Source organism: Epinephelus fuscoguttatus, linkage group LG3 (assembly GCF_011397635.1).
Source record: "Epinephelus fuscoguttatus linkage group LG3, E.fuscoguttatus.final_Chr_v1".
NCBI classification, from domain to species: Eukaryota; Metazoa; Chordata; class Actinopteri; order Perciformes; family Serranidae; genus Epinephelus; species Epinephelus fuscoguttatus.
The window spans coordinates 28,196,774-28,216,700 of record NC_064754.1 but is presented as its reverse complement, the minus strand read 5'-3'; the positions used below and the strand labels follow the sequence as shown (position 1 = coordinate 28,216,700).

General features: G+C 39.8%; 1 protein-coding gene across 3 annotated transcripts in view; it reads left to right on the top strand.

Annotated features, from left to right (window-relative positions):
- elfn1b (extracellular leucine-rich repeat and fibronectin type III domain containing 1b) overlaps positions 1-19,927 on the top strand; it is a 174,035-nt gene that overhangs the window by 115,249 nt on the left and 38,859 nt on the right. The window lies entirely within an intron of this gene.

The following is a 19,927-nucleotide window of genomic DNA, read 5'->3' as shown; positions in this document are numbered from 1 at the left end:
CCGGTTGTGTAGCAGTTTTCAACCGTTTTCAACACGTCCTTTACTAACTTTTGCGGTGTTTGATCTTGCGGGGATGTAGCCATTTTTCTGCCATGGTTCGCATCCTGTAGGTGATATTTTTGTGGGCGTGTTACATCAAAACCTGTTTCCCCCTGGCAGCATTTTTGCAAGCACACCGTTGCTGTGGCACTGCCCAGAACAATTGTGATTGGTTGAAAGAAGTACAAGCAGCCGGGGTGTTTTTTTTCTCCAATCTTAAAATGAGAGTCGGCCCAGCCAGACCGTTCTTTTCTTGAGAAAGGTCTGGTGAGTGAGACTAGTGTGTCTCAAATCACATACTTCCATTAGTACACTTCTATGTAGTATACTGTGTGTACTATGTACTCATTGGCATAGTGTGCAAAAATTTCGACATGGTAGTGTTGTCTCAAACCAAACACAGCCGTTGTGCACTCACCGGAAATGACGACCGCAAATTAGCTAGTTAGCAAACTAGCATGAGCATTTGTGTTATCGCTTGCGGTACCAAATCATTACAGACTGCTAAACTAAACCAATAAACGTACTGCTTGCTTATATCCGACAACAGTATAGTGGTGCTTAGTGCAAAAAACGTGAATTTGCACGAAGCAGCGACGTTCACGGTCGCACAGTCCTCAGCCGCTATTTCCAGTTTGAAAAGTGGTCCCTCCCCTTCCGCTATGTAGCCAAGATGGCGACCATTGAGGGGGAGAAGTGTCCATAGTTCCACACTCAACTTTTTGACCATTTTGAGTGCACCATCCGGGTACAGGTAAATGCACTGCATTTTTCCATACTTCTCAGTGTGAAGTGTGAAAATATTATGTGTAAGTACAGAAGTACGCGATTTGAGACACAGCACAAATCTGGGCGAGAGGCTAGCGCTGTGGATGAGGGAGGGGTGGATCTGACAGAGAAGCCCAAAAATTCACCCCATGGTACAGATGTCATAAAGGGGGAAATCAGTCATCGATACCAAAACTGTTTTTTGTACCAGGCTACCATGTTTATTTCTGCCATAAAGTTGGGCATTTTAACATGGGGGTCTATAGAGGTTGACTGACTTTTGGAGCCAGCCTCAAGTGGCCATTCGAAAACTACAATTTTGGGTACTTCCGTGTTGGCTTCATTTTTCAGCACCGTCGTCACACCACAGAAAAACATGTCAGGCTATTTATCACCAAGCCGAATTTAAATGATAAAATAAATAAATAAATAAATTTTTAAAAAAGCTCTATTTTCTAGTCTGACAGGTCCGCTGGAGTCGCTAAAATGAAGAATGAGCTGCTGCGAACTGATAACCCATTAACACAGGACACTGATACTACATGCTCTTTTGTAATTTTTTATGTAGTGTGGGAGGGGCATGTGTTCAGGATGGCTCCAGTGCGTCATCCAGCCATGGTTTAAGCCCCTCCCTTAAAATCCTGGACACAAAGATGGTGAAAAATAATTTAACGGTCTAAATCCATAATTCAGTACTTTATAGTTCAGTCTTTCCACAATTTCAGCAAGTATTTTCTAACTTGTATACTGTGTTTAGAAAGAAACTTCTGATTTACTTCACCTGGAGTTTAAGCAGTATACACTCAGTTATCTGTTTATTAGGTACACCTAGTTAAAACTAATGCAGCCTAATACAACAGTTCTGCAACAAATCCTGTCTTCATGAAGGTTATTGTTTTGTTGAAACTGTTTTAGAGAGGTGTTGATTCAACTTTATGATCACTTTGGATGCTGCAGTTTGAATTGTATTGCTTTCTGCAAAGAAGTGTTTCTGTTGTTTAGCTTATTGATATGAATGGGGTGGACAAAATCACATAATCTGTGTATGGTACCAAACTTTACGCTTCATTCAGTTGAAAAATCTTTGTCTGTTAGCACAGTCCAAGCAGCGATTGTGTCTCCTGTACAATGTGAGTGTGAGAAGAAATTAGTAATTTAGCAGGAGGACAGGCTGAGGTGGAGGCCCGAACTCAAGATGTTGCACAGAAGTTATAGAAGAAACCATAACAACACGTCCCTTAAGTTAAATCTTTAAAGAGCACATTAAACAACAACTAGCACTGACCAAAGTGCTTCACAAACAGATTCAATAAAACAGATACATGATCAAATAAAAACAGGAATTATCAAGTAAAAACAGTCAAACAAGACAATATAAGTTTATTTATAAAAGCATTCAACATCTTGATAAAGTCTTAACACAACCAACAAAATAAAATACAAGCAAATAAAAGAAAAATAGTGTGGTCTTGGTAGAATATGTCATTGTAATGATAATGACAAGTCTACGGAAAGATCAAGACCTGAAAATGCTCCATCTCCTTTGGTTTTTAAGAAGCAGTGATTGGTCACCAGATCTGAGGGGTCAGGAGATGGAATAGGAGATGAGCCAGTCCATGCAGAACTAGAGGAACAAATTAGGGCCATGTCCACACGGAGACGAGATTAGGTGTATCCGCAAAGGTTTTTTATCGTACAGACCTTTCGTAAACATGGAACCAGCATTTTAGGAGCTCAAATACGCCAACTTTTGAAACCGGGTCCCAGAGTGAAGAAATCTGAAGACGCCACCTTTGGGTTTCCATATTTACAACACAGTATGCCTCTTTTCTGAAGCGATGACGCCATAACCCCACCTCTCCCTTAACCCGCATGCACAAGGCGACATTATATTGCTATATTTGGACTGGCAGGACTCCCAGTCAACATTCTCCTGCAGTTTTGTAGTTTTGTAAACAAGTGTGACCCTAAGTAGCAGCTCTACCTCGTCGTCAGTCCATACAAAGTGGGCCTCTTTGGCATTTGTATTTTCTGCCATCTTCTTCTTCGTGTTTGTTTACATCGCACGAGTTCTACGCTCATGCTCCATTTCTTATTATCTGTTTTTGGTGTACTTTGTCCACCACCTTGCAGGTCTTTGTTTATGGAAAACTTTTAAAAAACAAAATCGGTTCCGTCTTCGTGTGGATATGGCCTAGATTTACCAAAATGTGGTTGTATGCCTCCCACAAATGTTGTTGCAAAGATGCTACAAATTCTAAACATAGATGCCTTAAACACATCTTTAACCCAGCAGCAAAGAAGAGCCATACACTCAGCACAGTTTCAGGGTGAACACCCAAAATGAGTGTCACCAATTCAGTATCTGGCCATATTGTTCCCCCTCTGTTCTTAAGTTTTGTGGTTGAATAATGACCTGAAAACATTATGATGTCACACTAGAGTTGACCTTTGACCTTTTGAATATAAAATGCCAATGCTGAATTGTTAAGTTATGGCCAAAAACATGTTTTTTGGAGTCACAGTGACCTTTGACATTTGACCACTTAATTCTGTTCAGTTCATCATTGAGTCAACGTGGATGAAATTTGAAGAAATCCCCTCAAGACGTTCTGGAGATATTGCATTCACAAGAATGGGACGGACTGGCAGACAACCCGAAAACATAATGTGTCGAGGCATAATAACACAGTCTTAAAATCAGTTCTGTACTTCACTGGTAACCAGTGAAGAGAGGCCAGCACAGGGCAGAAATGGTCTTTTGCTGCTGCATAAACACTTAATAGCTTACATTCTATTTGCAGTCCTTACCCTGCAGAAATGTGTGCCATGTAGTGGAATTCACAGATATGAGAAAAATAAAATTACCTATACATTTTAAATTTGGACCTGGTAAAATCCTGGAATAATGAAAGCAAGCAAACATGAGAGCAACAGTCAGGACTTACATGATCATAGCTTGCTTATTTATGCACTGAATGTTTTTTACTCTCAGTGATGTCAAAACACTTTTAACACAGCTTTAAAAGCAACGTATTGTGATGCTGTGCCATTTCAATGGTCACCATGACAAGATTTGACTTGACTCTTGCTCGTGCTGGTAGAAAACAACATACAAACATTTCTAGGTATTGCTCTAGTCAATGTATTGCCATGCAACGCCACTGGAGGTCAAAACATCCACAATGTCCCTTTACTCTGTTCGTGAGGTTGAGTCATGAGGTCTTAACAGAATCTCGCACAGTGTAATTTCTACAAGCAGGATTTTTATTCCAACAAGGAGTAAACAGGTTTACACATCAGTCCCAATGTGCAGTAAAACACACACCAGATCATAAATTATACTCGTTCCTGAGTGATCAATCATGAGGCTGTTATGACTCGCAGTATGTAATGGTGCGTAATGATACAATGGCTGCTGCGGGGCTGTTAGTGTATGCTGACTGCGCAAGACTGAAGATAGAGCAAGTCTTATTTTCTGGCCTACGATGGTGATTGAAGTTAATGCTCAGAGCAGGTTTAATGGGGGCGCGTCAGTGCTCAGTCATGTCGGAGGCTGTGAACTGTGCTCGGGTTGAGCTCATTATTATGTTTTTTTAATGGTCATGTATAAATAAACAAAAAAGTGCTCAGGGAGTAAAAATTGTGTTCATTTAAAGATATGCTACGCAGGATTTTTCTAAAAAACAATGTATAGACAGAAGTAATCTCTCTCAATTATCACTTATGCTCCACTAGAGGTGTGTGTTTATCTGCAGAGACTCAGCCTGTATTTTCGGATTTTCTTCAAATTTTCCATGTTTGGAATGCTTGTGTATCGTCACAGGGCTCAGGTGAGGTCAGGGCTATATGAAAAGGTAGCAACCAGGTGCAAGACTATAAGCAGCAGACATCCAAGAGACATGGCACCGCCAAAACCCCCCACAAATATAAGGAGGCGAGCGCTAAACAAGGAGTGAATCGGGATTGGCTTTTAGTTTTACTTTCTATGGGGAGCATGTTTACGAACAGTAACCAACAGTTCTAAATCGTAAACCTTTAAAATCTAATTTTATAAATAGTAGTAATAGTATTTTCAATATTATTATATCACAAACAGTGAGTTCAACCAGTCTTTTTTTTTTTTTTTTTTTTTTTTTAATTTTGTAGTCTTTCTTAGAGGGACTCTAGTGTATAATCACCTGCTCACTGGTGTTTTCTCCAAATTTTTCTCTATTATAATTAAATTCAAAAGGCTTAATTGGCATGGAAGTTTCAAAACCAATGTTGACAAAGCATCAAAATACTATTTGTCCAAATATTTGGACAGTTAACAATAGTGGTACAAGATTAAGATTGTGCATATATTTGTGTGTGTGTGTGTGTGTGTGTGTGTGTGTGTGTGTGTGTGTATGTGTGCATTGAAACACAAATTCAGGTGAAAATTAGCTTGAACCAGACTTCATTTTTAAAAAGGAAAGGATTTATCAACCTGGACAAATGCTGTTTGCAGTGCATGTTTCTAGTTTCATGGATACACTACTTTTCTTGTAGAAGAAGAAGAACTGAAGAAGCGCCATCATGTTTTGTAACTGGCTCATTGTGTTTCTGTCTTCACCAACCAGAACTCATCACCTCAGAGGGACGATCAGTGTAGTTCATGTTTTGTTTAGTGTGGCTCCCTGGTCTGTGCAAGTTGCTGTTGTGTGCAGTGTGTGTGTGTGTGATTAATTTAATACCATTCTCAGTGACTAAAAGGGCTGGACAGTACATACAAATAACATCAATATGGTGATATGAGACTGGATGTGGTCTTAGATTTTGGGTATTGTAATATTGTAAGTCTTGTCATTTCCTGGTTTCAAAGCTGCATTACAGTAAAGTGACATAATTTCCTGAACTTATCAGACTGTTACCCACTTAGTCATTATAGCCACATTACTGATGATTTATTTACCAAAAATTTCGGTGTGTAAATATTTTGTAAAAGTACCAATAGTCAACCCTGAATCCGCTTTTACTTCTGGAGCCTCCCATTTTGGGCAGGCTTGAGACGCACCCTTGTTTAGGACTTGGCTCAGATTAATCTGACCCCAGCAGGATTTGAACCCTGGACCTTCCACAAGGAGGACGAGGTCTCTAACCACTACACTAGGGCAGCCCCACCAATACTCAACCCTACAATGCTGACTAGGGACAAGGGCTGGGCGATATAGAGAATATCAAGTAGCATGATAGTTTTGACCAAATACCTTGATATCAGTATTGTACCAGTAGTCAACCCTACAATACTGATATCAAGGTATTTGGTCAAAACTCTCCTGATACATGGTACTCTCTGTATCGCCCAGCCCTAGTCCCAAAAACTACTTATGGAGAAATAAAGATAGGATGAGACCACAAGTGTCCCTTTCATCCGTGCACATGCTGGCTGAGAATTTCTGGGAACCAAAGTTAAGGAATTTCCCCAAGAACTTTGGAACAATCTCAAACCCTCTGTTACATGGCTCCGACCCCTGAACCTTAATCTGACAGATGGAATGGGAGCCAAGATAAAGAGTGAAGATTTTCCTTTAATAAAGCTCACATTGACTTGATGAAGTGTGCACAGCCTGATATGATATCATTAAAGTCGTCCGCTCTCTCTCAGGTTGGATGTAGGCTCCAATAAACATCCAAATTAGACGAGCGGGAGCAGCATGCAGGGCAAATCCATCTTGGTTTATTGATAAAGCACGGCAGCAGCAGACACATTTCAGCACTCAGCCATCATCAGCACCACACTCTAATTATCCATGTATCTACCTGACTGAACAGGTGCTACGTGTGCCATTAGTAAACATCCATATATTTTTGTCAAATGAACCGCCATACTGTGCTGTAATTACAAAGCAGGCCATATTAAAGACAGTCGATAGCTTCTACTCCCCGTCTTTGAGTGATTTATTTGTTCAAATTAAGACCACATTTCCCATAAATATTGTTGTTAAGATGTTGATTTCTGTCCTCCTGCCTCTCCCTGGCATACATCTGCATATGTTTATAGTCTCTTTGGGTTTTTCGCAGGATATAAGATGTTGTAGCCCTAATTTATTTTTCTACAACCTTCTCATTCCCTTCACATTCTACAACAGCCGTAAATCTGTTTATCTGCACTGCACAAATCTCCATATTGTCAAGTCATTAATTATTGTAAAAGTTTTAGCATTTGAAAACAAGTCAACAAATCTGCCAGTGAAGTGTTAGTTTCAACCTGTCTCCAATACAAATTCACAGTTTTGAACAGTGTGTAGAGTCAAGTGTTACAATATTTGACTTTTATCCGCCTTTTTTCAAGATTCAATTATTATTATTTTTTTTTAAGAAATCCTTGATAAAAGTTGAGGCATGCAGGAAGCTGGTCATAGAAATATCACTGCACCAGCAGATTCTTCTTTGCTTGTATTAAAAAATGAGACTTTTGAGGCTCCATGACTTAGTAACAGACAGAAAGGAATCCAAAAAAGATGGTGGTGTCAATGAGTTAATGTCGAGATGCACTCAGCAGACAAACGCTGGTGCTCTGGATGAAAACAGGTTAAAAATCTTCAAATGTGTACAAAAAAGGAAACGTCGCACACTCGTGGGTAGAGGAGCAGGAGTAATGTGGAGCTTTGAATGAATGCATAAAAAGGTCAGGCAAGTTTTGTCTCCTGATTTGAACCCTAACGAAGACCTGCTGAGGTCGAGACTGCTCGGTTATTTAATTGTTTCATGAGCAGCTTGTTATGCAAACATTCCTCCTGTTCTTCTGCATGTGAGTGCTTGGAGTTTGGGCATGTTTAACAGACAGGAAATGCTAGATTTTTTGCATGCTTGAGAGCAAGACTGTAGATATCCCATGATTCAGAGGGAGACAGAAGTAAATGTAGAGGCTGACAATCCTCTCAGTGAAAGTCTCTTTTGTTTACACTGATTATGCAAACATCTCAAATTTAAGGTGGAAATGATGTGTTTTTGTCAAACGCTATGCTTAGTAAAAGTAGCACATGCATGTGAAGGAAAAAAAAAAGTCCTGTCAGCAACCTCGTGGTTCATTTGTCTTCACAGCGTGGCGGTGACAGCTGTAGAAAGAGAGACGGGCAGAGCAAAAGACAGACGGAGAGAAGTTGATGCAGAGCCGGCTGACAGTTGAAAGAAGATCAAAATCAGCCACATAACTTCTCCTTGCTTCAACACGGGCCCACACATCCATGCCACACGTGCACAGACGCCTCCGAGATGTGACAGACAATCGTCTAGCAATCGCGACGCGCGAGGAAAGCAAAACCAAAAACAAACAAAACGAATCACAAAGTATGAGGAGGTGTATTTCATATGCGGAGGAAATACCAGGAACAAGAAAGGGGGGCAGAGCGTAACAGATGGAGATGCGTGCGTTTATGCCTGTGTGTATGTGTGTGTGTGTGTGTGTGTGTGTGTGTGGTTGGGGTGCTTGGGTAACTTGAGACAAAGTGCCGCTTATCCACTAAGTTCTGCAAACAAGAAAAAACCCAATGAACAAATAATATAAACTCAGTAATAAACAGATAAACAAAGCTGCAGCTGGTTTTTGTCTGAGGGTTTACCTTCCATTCACACACACATACACACACACACGCACAAACACACATATACATGCCCTCCACAACACCGCACGCACTTTTAAAAGTTATGGTTTATTTTGAATTAGAATCAGATTTCAAAGTGCGTACATGCTTTGGGGCAACAAAGATTAGCCTCAAATAGACGATTATCTGCTGGAAATTAGCATCTCTGCCTGTACGTGTTGGCAAAAGTCTGTTTGTGTGTCTTGTCCTGAAGCATCTAATTTGAATTCTTCAAATGTGAAATTTGCAAGGTGGGACTCACACTCACAGACAGATGTCTCTTGGGATTATGCAAAATGGTCGGAACCTCGCTGTAAATCTGCAGCCTAGTCAGATCTTTTCCACCCAGCACCTAAAACCATATTAAATCTTCTTCACTACATTATTTTGGTGAGGAAAAATGACTAATAGAATAATCCCTCGTCCTCGCTTCAGAACCAGACTCTAAGCTCGTCACAAATCCAAAACAATGGCCGTCTGAGGCAGAGGGAAACCAAAAATAAGCTGTGAAGATCTTTTTTTTTTTCTGGTGTGGAAGGCAGGTGAGATGCGGTGAAAGAAAGAGCTCATTTCCAGCATCAAACGGTGTTTGAGAGATAAGTCCTGTGATAGCAGGTATGAATGTGAGGCGCTTCATTTGGAATAGATTTGTTAAAGTGCCCAACAATGTGTCACTAGATGAATATTCATTTGGGAAAACTCCACTCTTCATCTAGTGGAATGTTTCTGTGATTCAGGAAATTCTTTTTTGATTTTAAAAGCATATTGGAAGAAATATATTCAGATCTTTAAGCAATATTTCTCTATTAACAATGGACCAAATGGCAAATATGTGTAAAGTGAAAGGTATAGCTCTACCTATAACAGCTAAACGATGAGTTAAAATCACTTTAAAGCCCTGTAATTCTCTGCACTATATGGGTCATATATAACATAGTTTTCATATTGCGATTTGACACATTATTAGTGTAAAATCTGCGTTTCAGATGCCTCAAATTTAAACATACTCGTTATACAATCATATGGTTATATATGACACTCTCTTCAGCAAAGTAACGAAAGCTGGCAAATTAACACAGTGGGCTAAAAACTACAATATTTCTATCTAAAAATGTCGTGAAGTAGACTTGTAAAGTAGCAGCACATGGAAATACCTCAGATTTGTACATGAGTAAATTTAAATTCCGCTACTGCATTTGAATGAGAGCAAATTGTTGTGTAATAATAGCTACATGTTTAAACATACACATGTAAAGGTCACTTGCTACTACAGGAACTGGCTGATTTACTGGTGCACGATATAAGTGTGTGTGTACGTGTGTGTGTGTGTGTGTGTGTGTGTGTGTGAGGGAGACAGAGATAGACAGGGATAGAGATGTGATCTGGGAGAATTGATAAAGACAGATTTATAATCCTCAGTGGGAGCGTCTTTGTAAGGGCCTGTATTACAGCGTATCACATGTTTTCAGGAAAATGTGACACCTCAAAGATAAGAGCATCAAATCATCAAATGCAGTGGATTTTCCCGCTGTTCCAGAAGTGTTAAAGTCACAATTTTCAAGCATGTCAGAGCTGAATTATGAAGACGTATAAACAAAAATATCAACAAAAAAATAAGCAACAGACTGAAGTTTGACTCCTATCGGGACCAACGTGTCAAACACAGCTGGTTTATCTGTGAAGGAAATAAATAATGTTTTTGAAAATGAAATACGGGCAAAAAACATTCATACAAAACATCATAAATCATTTATATGAAATGTAAGTTGATGGAGATGATGACTCAGGCAAGAAATTTTAAAAACTTATGTCTTATTGCTTTATTTTCTGGTTCTAGTTTGATCAGATTTGACAGCCTGAATTAATCTCTTTTTTGGTTTCGACACTCAACCGCCTCTGATTTTATGGACGTACTTCATCTTCAGTGGACGTATACAAAAAGTAGCAGGCATTATGATACATCTGCGTGGCGTTGAATGGTTGGTTTAATATGTGCATGTTTGCCAAGCACTCAGACATGATGCAGAGACATGAGGAGGCTGGCATAACAAAGAAGGAAGCGGTGGTGAAAAATGACGGTGGTCAAACAGATTATTAGCAGCTTGATGTGTGTGATGTGAGAGGAACTGTAACCGTGGAAATGGAGCTTTGATGCAGCACCTCCAGCTTGCTCAGAGATGTCCATCACACTGTGTTATGCTGCTTAAGTAAGCAATTCTTCACAGGGTATTTACACAAAGAGTGGAGGTGAGAAATGAATTCTTAGCTGTTTTTGGATGCAGAACTGTCTTAAACCCAATTGGCACAGGACGAGTATTACCAGGGGACCTCCTGTGATTTAGAAATTACCCCGTCACGTCTATGTTTCGTGCGGCACATTCACACCCGATAAACAAAGTCTGTATTTTACTCAATTTACTGACATTATTCTCCAGATATGATGTCAAGGCGCCTGAAGTTACTATTAATAGGCTGCCACATTATAACTGTTGAGCTTGTTGACAGATAAACAGTTTCCTTACTGCTGTCATCCATCTCATCATCTTTCCAGATTTTACTCTTTTTACTCTAGATTTGACTCTTCATGTCCCACCCATGTCAGCAGATGGGACATGGGCCAAATTAAACCCTCGTACGTTTATGTTTCACTAAAAGCTCATACATTTTTTTTTCCAATGTAGTTCTCATCACGCTGATGTATGTTCAGGTGTTCATTTTTCTAATAAGCCTGGTTTTAATTAGTTAATTGATGCTATAAAAAGAGGGTTTGACATCATAATCAATAATTTTTCTGGGCTGACACTGGTTTATAGCTTTTAACTTACACTGTGTGCATGTGTAGCTTTTAAAAATGTCATTGTACTGGTACAATGACGATAAAGGACTTCCTCTACTTCTTCTAGTCCCGTGTGAATCAGAATCATGATGATTTGGGGTCATATGATTATTGTTACACAGAGCCTTGTCTGAATATACAAAGAAAACGTAAAATAAGACCGGTTTATCCTGTGTGGATGTGCCACAGTAAGCACAGGTGTACAGAGATGTAATGTCTAAATCACATGAGGTCCCCTGGTGATACAGTGCTGTTTGAACAGGGCCTCATCAGCTGCTGTAACAGCCGTCATCATTCTCTGAAGACTTTCTGTAAGATTTTGGAACCTGGCTGCAGGGATTTGCTCCCATTCAGTCACAAGAGCATAAATGAGGTCCAGCACTGATGTTGGGCAGTAAAGCCTGGCTCCCAGTCGACAGTGGTGTAGTATGGGGTTGAGGTCACGGCTCTGTACGGGCCAGTCAAGCACACATTCATAAAACTATTTACTGTACCTTGCTGTAACTCAGTTTTTAGACAATAAAGAAACTGATTGCTTTTGTGGTGACTTTACTGAGACTGCCTTATAGTATTGAAACAGCTGTTTCAGTGCTCCATAAGCATTCACACTTCTGGATGTATCACTCAAACCAGACTTTCTGGACTGTATTTTATTCTTTCACCAGTACATGTAGCATCCCTGCCTACAGCAATGCAGCTCCTTGTGTCTTTGTTAATGCAATGTTTTTATTTTTTTTTAAACAGTCTGTATGCAGCCTAAGAGGTTTTGCTGCTGTACTGTATAACGACATTATGCTACTTCCTTTGTTGCTGCTGAGAAAGGTCAGTCATTGCTTACAGGGATGCAAGAGTTTACATCACAGGAAAACATAAACATCACCTATTACTACAACATATCCTTATATCACCCTTATATCACAAGTGTTGTCTTTTTGCTGGGTTTAAAGGCTGCATTACAGTAAAGTGATGTGATTTTCTGAACTTATCAGACTGTTCTAGCTCTTCTATTATTTGCTTTTACCTACTTCAGAGGGATTTATACTTGTGAGGCAGACCTCTCACCATAGCCTACACATGTAGCCTCATTGTGAGCATTTATACTTGGTGGTGGTGGTGGTGTGTCTGTGTGACTCTGCAGTTACACCTCCAAAACAGTAGTTTGGGGCAGAGTTTCTGTGAAGCGCTGTAAAGTTTAGTTGAGTCAAGACACACCCAAGACACACATTAAACACACATTAAACATGGCTTAATAGTGACAATTTCAAAAACAAGTACACAAATCAGCTTCACTATAACTCGCAGCATTCACAGACGAAGCATTTGTGTTAATCTGGACACGTTTTCCCCACAGATAAAGCATGCTAATGTTTTTAGCACAAGTCTAAGGCATTTTACATTATATAAATTAGCCTAGGGGCTAGTGGACTTTTCTTTACTCATATAAAGCCAGGGACAACAGCAACATTTCACAAAGGTAACGTTCCATTCGGCTCCATTACAACTCACAAGTTTCACCGACAAAACTAACATGTTTTCCAAACAAATATAAGATGCTAACATTAGCACGAGCCTATGGCATTTTACATTGTCTCACATTTTATTGTTTCTTATCTGTGAAATAAAAGTAAATAAAAGCTTTGTTTCCACTGAGGGAAATGGTTTCAGCTTACGCACATCAGGCTACGGCGTAGGGTACCGTGTAGGCTCTACGTCGATGTGGAGCCTGCACTGTAGCTACGGCGTCAATTCGATGCATAAGTATAAATCCTGCATTAGTCATTATATTCACATTACTGATGATTATTTATTTAAAACTTTATTGTGCAAATATTTTGTGAAAGCACCAACCACACAGCATTGTCACAATATTGATATTGAGGTATTTGATGGAAAAAAAGTGATGATTGATTTTCTTCATATCACTCACTCCTAACCAACACTGGCTCTTTTTATGTATGACATGTACAATGTATTTAAAACACACAAAAATATTTACCATCTGTTGTGACTGAGATGACAAGAATCTTTTGATTTCCTCATCTCATTCACAAACTTTCCTCCCCCTCCATCACAAAGACCCTCTGTTTCTCTTTACTCTCCTTCCTCTTTTGTAACTGCGTGTGTGAGAGCATTTTTGTGTGTACACGGGATGTAAAAACACATTTATCACATTGTGCTAGCCGTGGCTCTCTGCCTCCTCCTTCCTCCTCAACTAATGTGTGAATGTGTTTATGTGTGTGCTCATGTTCTGGAGGTGCTGTGCTAGTGCAAAGGCATTTTGTTTACACAAAGTCATGTTTTATGTATGTAGCGCATGAAAGCATTGTGGCTGTAATGCATGTCATGGCAAATCACCAAGCTGTGCATTAAAAGTGTGCGTGTGTATGTCAGCTTTTTATTGGCCCATTCAGTGAAGCTGTGTCCTTAGGTCAACAGATTTTTATGAGGTTTAGACAAAAGGTTTACTGAGTCTCATCAGATCACACACACGCAGCCTCTCCATGTCGGGTCATTCCAATCACACCTCTTGAGTCACAGTTGCTAGGTAATGACCTTGGCGAGGTTTCTGCTGGTGTGTATGGAGCCGGGTGAAGCTCTGGCGTGATGAGGGATTGACCTCAGTTCCCACTCGGTTGGTAGCTGCTTTGTGTCTCATGTTACACAGCCCCCCCAACACACACACACACACAAAGGCGGATACAATGTTGTTTTCTCGTCCTCATACACTGAAAATAATGAGGCTGCTGGTTCCCATGATGCCTGACTGGGTCTCCCCCTCCCCTTGCGGCCAATTGGTGTCGGACACCCGCTCATTACAGCTTAAGCAGGCATGCACACATTGTTGTATATAGACACACACACACACACACACACACACACACGCACACACACACAGTCTGACTTCACCTAATGCTGATTTAGAAGCACATACCATCTGTCAAGAATGATTAACCTTTCCATCAATCACTGCTTTCGCCATTATCCAGTTGCACATTACAAAGCAGGCGCACGCCGGCTCTCACATGTACCAAGTGAGAGCACCAACACATTCATATAAACACAAAATAAGAGATTTTTTTTTCATCCTCAGTGGTTTTGTTTTTGGGTTTTTTTGTGTGTTTTTTTACATTACCTACGATGAATAGTAACTCAGATTAAATCCCTTGCTACCTCTGGACTGTATGTAGTCTAAAAAATAACCTAAATAAGCCCACAAAATGTCAAGTAAGGAAATATTCTTGCACCAGTTATTCTTATTAAATAGGAAAATACAAGCATACACCTTCTGAATTAAAGTCTCTCCCTATCATTGATAAAAGGTGAACTTGATTGACTTGTTCACTTAATTTAAACCACACTACATTCAAACTTAACAGGAACAAAATACCATAAAACTTAAAATTAAAAGCCTAGTCCCAATTAAACACCTAGCCCCCTTTAAATTGCCCAATGTAGCTACACATTTTGACAAATAAAGGTCTGTCTCAATTGACCTAAGGCTAAGCCACGCCCCCCTCCACTCACTTGGACAAACTATCAACATTCAGTGACAGGCGCTATGGCAGGTGTCACAGTACAGAGCATTTCGCAGGAGGCAATTGATGATATTTGGGGACATAACGATCAGGTGTCATTGAGAAGTAACCAAAAGGGCCTAAACTATGCATTGGGGGGATATATTCATCATTTCATTGTTGAGAAGCTCAATGAAAAGCTTAAATTACAAGCCAAAATTTACAGGTCACAGTGTAAGTTACACTTGTGAACCGCATCTTGTTGCCGTCGCCATCAAAGACAACAAGTTAAGGCTCAGAATATGAGAAAAGGATAATGGCCTTTTTACCATCTTTACCAAGAGTGTCTCTCCGTTAGTTTGGTGCTACAGTATTTACACTGAATCATTCAGCATAACTTGCCAACCTTTGTTATCTCTGCGATTATTACAGAAAAATTAATGAAGCTAAGCTTCAGAAGTTAACATTAGTTTAACTAGAGCCCTATGGACAACAGCTAACAATCGTGTACAATCACCAAAGTACAAAACTAGAACAAAATAGACTAATGAACTCCCAACAAACGAGGTGACATGATGAATAACACAGCTAGGAGCTAACGTTAGGCTAACTTTAGCTAACGTTAGCTAGAGATGTTAAAGATAACTTTATATTTCTTTCCAGCAAAGTGAAAATATGTTGCCTCAAACACGATGTTGACTTACCTTAAAACAGATGTAGACATCATTGTTAATCTTATTCATGTTGAGTTGATGTCGTGGTCTAACGTTACCACACAACTTTATCCAAAGGAGACACTTTTCTCGTTAAGATGTGGTTTAGGAAAGGGTAAAAAATACACCTCGTCGCCCAGCCTCTCAGGATACCTTGTGTCGGAGTTGCATGTACCCCATGCACACCGTTTGACCAATTTTTAAACTTCAATTCTCTGAAAAAGCTCATAAAACTGAACAAAACTGATTTTCTGTGATGCATTTCAATGAATGTCCAGGCAGAGAATGTCCGAGTGTATGGGAATGGCTATATGCACTGTGATTGGCTCATTGCGTTTGAGGGCGAGGCTAAGCCATAGGTCAGTTAGAGGCCTGGTCTGGTTGCCCAGCAGTTCTTTTTCTTTTACAGAAGTTCTTCAAATGTATAAAACCGGGTTGTTGGCTACCTCAAATTATGTGTCCATTCCCCTATTACCCTGTCAGTTATTCATATTTCTTTAGTCCTTAACAGTCCTCAGGTCAAAAGAATGAAAATTGTTTTTCATAAAAATTAATCCAAGTTATGGATATTGATTTAACAGGATAAAGTAATGTTATCGTAATCCTCGAATGCCGTAACTCACTCTCTGTTGGAGCTGCATCAAATGAATGATTCATAATTGATGTGTTATCTGAATTCTAATTTTTATACAAGTAATATTCATACTGGTTTAAATAAACAATCTGAAGGCCTGTCCCAAATTTGGGTCCTGTTGAGTTCAGTGATTGAAACATACAGTATAATAGCCCAGGCTATTAATTAAAGTTTTATGGTAAAATTCACCAAAACCTTAGTCTTCCCACTGTTTCAGCAATCATCACCTCTGGACTGGTCGACATAAACCCTTAAAACATAGAGTTAGATGTGAAAATATGCTGTTGCTGCCCGCTGAGCAGCTCTCACTCGTTTGCTGTGCTAACAATCTGACAGCCAACTGGGCAGAGGGGCACAGTCTATGCTAGCCTCTATGACAATGATAAAACATGGGCCCCTGATGCCGAGTGCCAAGCAGGGAGGCAACAGGTTCCATTTTTATAGTCTTTGTCCCCAGCCGGGGATCGAACCCACAACCGCCCAGTCTCAGGGCGGACACTCTACCACTAGGCCACTGTCTGGTCATACATACAATACAACATGTTTCAACAAACACATAATTAATGGCAATCAAAAAAGGAAAATACAGTACTTTTTTTAAGAGTAACTAAATAACTGATTACCTGAATTTCAATCCTAGCGCATTACCTTACTCGTTACAACAAAAAACAATCTGAATACTCTTTACGTGTTACCTTATAGTGCCTTACCCCCAACACTCTCCACTGATACAAGTTGATGGCACTAAAAATCTATTTTCCTAATGCGCTTCTAGCTTCTTACTGAGTAGTGGGCTCCTACATTTACACAGTATCATCATTCAGATGAGAACAACAAATGGATTTCCATTTTTGTGTTTTGTCTGCTTGCACTTTGTTGAAGTGGATGGAGCTCTGTTGGAAACACATAAATCCAAATGAAACAACAGAAGAATAAAGGTGCTGTCAGATGGTGAGCTATATTGCTGCATCTGCTGCGACATTTGTGTTCTGCATTTTGAATGGGCAGCAGCAAGGTGCAACTCTGATTCTCAAAAATACAGAACAGAGCATGTCCTTTATCATTGCAATGTAGAACACGTCTTTTAGTTTCCAATTACATAATGAATCCATATTTTAAAGGAGAATTAGAAACTCTAGACTGTGTCCAAATCACTGCACATTTACCATACACTGTACTATATCATATTTATTGTCTGCCATTTTAGTTGAGTGTTACCTACCATATGGTGTTTTAAAAATTCTCATGATGCAACAGAAAAGTTTTGTCCAGGGCATAGAAACCTCTTCCTGCTAACAATCCCACAATGCTTCACATCATATTTCTAGAAGGAACAAGAGGGTTCCTGGTTAGAACCTAGGCTGGGGGAGCTTTTCTGTGCATGTTTGCATGTTCTCCCTGTGTCACCGTGGGTGTTCTTGAGGTACTCTGGCTTCCTTCCACAATACGAAGACACGCAGGTTAGGTTAATTGCCCACAGGTGTGAATGTGAGTGTGAATGGTTGTCTGTCTCTATGTGTCAGCCCTGTGATAGTCTGGTGACCTGTCCAGGGTGTACCCTGCCTCTCATACAATGTCAGCTTGTATAGGCTCCAACCCCTGCTGCCCCCAACAGGATAAGTGGTTACGGAAAATTAATAAATGAATGAATTACCAAAACTGTATGTGGTAAAGGGAGTAGTGAATCAGTGGGTGATAATGGACACAGCTGCAGTCTCCATCAGCGGATGGAGTTGGCTTGCTTGTAATGGAGATGGATCTGTTGACATGTTGGCTCAGTTAGCTGTGATGATTTCATCCATCTGACCTTTGAGACCTCTTGAAGATAAACTTGAAAGTTCCTTCTTGTCATTAAATATATAACTATGACAAAACAGTCCCGACACAAAGTTCACCTACTAGATTTTCCTGGTCTTTCAACGGCTTCAGAAGAATGTTCTGAAGTCCTTAAAGGTTGAAATCATGTCATGTCAACTGTTCCAACTGAGAAATTGCCTTCTGCTGATGAAGACTTTGTGGTATGATTGAAAGCTCCAGAAAAGCTAATAAATGGACCTCAAATTGGGATTTTTTTTTTGTCAAAGATGTTAGTTCACTGCTGGTAAAGAGGAGTTTGATTTAGGATACAGTGATTTCCTGACCTCAGCGGCAGGTAGCTGCCCCTGTCAATTAAATCATGCAGCCCTGATGATGCTGATCAGTTGAGTGAAACTTTTTAATTCATATATAAGTAAAGATGTTTCCCTAAGGCAATTGAAGGTTATTTAGTCACCAAAATCATCATTTAAAAAAATGATGTAAGATTTAGGAAAATGTTTTCAGGTGCTTTAAATTATAAAATTAGTTCACTCATTAATTTACTCATCCAATCAACAGTCACTCTTGTTTACTTTCATATGGGGTCAGATTAAATTTTGCTCTTGAAGGTCCTTTGGGTGTTTGTTAAAGCATGTGAGTTTGTGTACGTACTGCATATTTACTGTATGTGGATTTCCTGCTGACACACAACTTTATTTGCACACATGAGCAACACAAAGGCATGCTAATGTTTCAAGCCTGAACTGATTATTCTGTGTGTGTGTGTGTGTGTGTGTGTGTCTGTGTGTGCGCTTGTGTGTTAGCACACGGTCCATTGTCCTGTTGTGTCATTGAGATGTTGAGACTGTAAGTGCCCCGCAGCTACTGTTTGGAAATGTGCGGTTTAGTGCAGACCAGGGAACAATATACTATTAGATTTTTTGAGATGGATGAGACGCTTCATTCACAGGACAGTGCTGAGTTTAAACAAGCCGACCCAGATGATGGAGGATGCTGCTGGGATTCTCTTGGTTTCAGAGTTTAGAGATGTTTGGTTACATTGTTAAAGGAGCCCTTGGCAGGATTTTATGTGAAACTACAAACATTTTATCAGTCTAAATCACAAAGTAGAGCAGCATCAGAGAGGAACTCCAAATGAGACACAGAGGATTTGCTCTGTTTTAGTATTGTTGCTTTGGTATTGGTAGGAAACTTACCCTCTGTTCTGCTGCCCACATAAACCCAATGCTGGTCGTTTCAGCATCAGAGTGAAGATTCAAAGTATAGCAGCAAAGTACTTGTGTAATCAGTGCAGCTGAGAATTTTGTATTATACCTAAAATAAAAGGTCACACTGGGTGAACATAATTCATCTCTTCTTCTTAAAGGAATACTTCACTTGCAAAAGGATCTTTTGTGTATCACCAGCTCACCCTGTGACATTGAATTCATGAAGAACACTTTGTTTTTCTCGCATGCCTCCACAGTTAAAGAAGAAACCAAAAACAAAACAAAACAAAACAAAACAAAACAAAACTGAGAAGTCTCGGATGATTCGAAGCTATAACAGTCCATGATTAATAGCAGCAAAACTATACATCTGTTCACAAACTTTCAGACAACTTTTGCAGTATAATCCAAGTTTCATTTTATCCAGGTGTACAAATGGTATATAGCATATGTTTAGCGCCTTTCTAGCCTTCTGACCACTCAAAGTGCTTTTACACTTAGTGTCACACACAAGTTGCCACCTGCTACTCAGTAACCATTCAGATGCACTCACACACCAATGGAACAGCCATCGGAGCAATTAGAGATTCAGTATCTTGCTCAAGAATACTTGGACATGCAGACTGGAGGAGCCAGGGATCAAACCACCAATCTTCCAATTAGTGGACAACCCGCTCTACCTCTGAGTCACAGTAGTTGAAACTTATCTATGCTTAACAAAAACAGTAATTTAACCTCGCTAAACACAGGAGCTGCTGGTCTACCTCTGCCTTGATCCGTTCATTTATC